At 25.3% G+C, this 1647-nt stretch overlaps 1 non-coding gene across 1 annotated transcript; it reads right to left on the bottom strand.

Moving 5' to 3' along the window:
• Positions 1-1039: 1039 nt before the first annotated feature.
• TRNAN-GUU (transfer RNA asparagine (anticodon GUU)) lies at positions 1040-1113 on the bottom strand. Its single transcript has one exon. It is a non-coding gene; the product is annotated as a tRNA-Asn (tRNA).
• Positions 1114-1647: the final 534 nt, after the last annotated feature.

Raw genomic sequence — 1647 nt, 5'->3', positions numbered from 1 at the left:
AACAACTTTGGGTTGTTGAAATTTGGTTATTGAATTTATTGGATAAGTTTTAAGAGGCGAGGTTGAAGTTGAAGTCTGTTTTAGCCCAATTACACATCTCCTAATTAATTGTCAATTTGGGTGTTGGAAGCCCACTTTAGGCCGAATCAAAATTACAAGTACAGTATTTTGAGATCATCTTTGGAATTAAAACGGATAAAACCAAAAATAAACACCAAGATTAGCTCTAATACCAATTAAATAGAAACGTTAGCGGTCAGTGATGTTAGAAATATACAACAAAGTTAGAAATTTGAGTTGTTTGATTTTCTTCCCTTTTTTATTCAAAATTTTCCTTTAATTCTTCTAGTCCAAAGTATTATTTCCTCTTTTCTATTTTTGTCATGCATTTTAGTTATATTAATTACACATTAATTATGTTTTGGATATAGCTTCTCATCTCCCCTTTAATTAATTTTTTGTTTTATTTTTTAATTAGATTTTTTTAGTTTTTTAAGTTTTGATTTAGGTTTTGAAAATTTACAGGATTAAGTGTTGCTTGATTTAGAATATCCTATATTTTAAATTTAATTTAGGTTTTGATATTAAATTTAAGTTTTTTTTTAGATTTTAAAATGTGGATTCAAATGTTAAGCTTTTAGCATTTAGGTTTTTGGAAGATTTTTTATATATATTTTAAATATTTAGATTTTAATGTTTTAAGTTTTAGGTTTTAGTTCTTGATTTTAAATATTAGGTTTTAAATTAAATTTTGATTTGATTTTATTAAATAATATATGTTAGGCATTTCAATAGTAAGTCTTAAATTAAATTTTGATTTAGATTTCTTAGATTTTAAAATAAAGTTTTTAATTTTAGATTCCCCAATTTAAACACAAAATCCTTTTCACTTGAACCAAAGGAAAATTACTTTCAATAGGTATGGAAATTTAGAAACCAGTATAAAACGACCACACACAATTCAACGCTGGAAAGCAATTAAATTAAAGCAAAATGCAAATTAAAGGGACCAAAGATGTAATTAAACCAAAAGTAAAACCGCTAAAAGGAGGGTTTGAACCTCGGACCTTGTGGTTAACAGCCACACGCTCTAACCAACTGAGCTATTCCAGCATGATGAGGCGTTATTTATATTGAAAGCATAAATTTAGTATAGCTTAATTATATTCCTCCCTCTTTTTATTAAAAGATGTTTACATTGAAATTTATTCAGTTTAGGAAAGATAAAGAAAGAAAAAAGGCATTGGCATTTTTTTCATTTATGTTTTTTTATTATAATAACTATGTACATTTTTTAAGATGTAGGCTGCTTAAACAATGTTCTTATACTCTTAAATTATATTTAAAAAAAACAATAATGTGTAGAGCCAAAATGAGTAATAATCCAAGAAAACTATGGAAATTAAGAAGTCATCGAAATGTGAGAATATGAAAGTAAAATTGCTGCAATCCAAATAATAGAAAATAAAAAAGAAAAAAGAGATAGCTATACATAAAATAAATTAGAAAATAAAAATAAAAAAATGTTATGTGTACACAAAACATTTTTGGATAAATATGGTGTTCAGGGGCTCATTTTTTTATTAAGAGATTATGAAAAAAAAAAATCTCTTAATTCAAGTTCAACTAACACCTCTCAAAGTTTGG

Source organism: Gossypium arboreum, chromosome 1 (assembly GCF_025698485.1).
Source record: "Gossypium arboreum isolate Shixiya-1 chromosome 1, ASM2569848v2, whole genome shotgun sequence".
Taxonomy (NCBI): domain Eukaryota; kingdom Viridiplantae; phylum Streptophyta; class Magnoliopsida; order Malvales; family Malvaceae; genus Gossypium; species Gossypium arboreum.
Note: the sequence above shows the minus strand (reverse complement) of the source record. Positions and strands in the feature narration are given on the sequence as shown.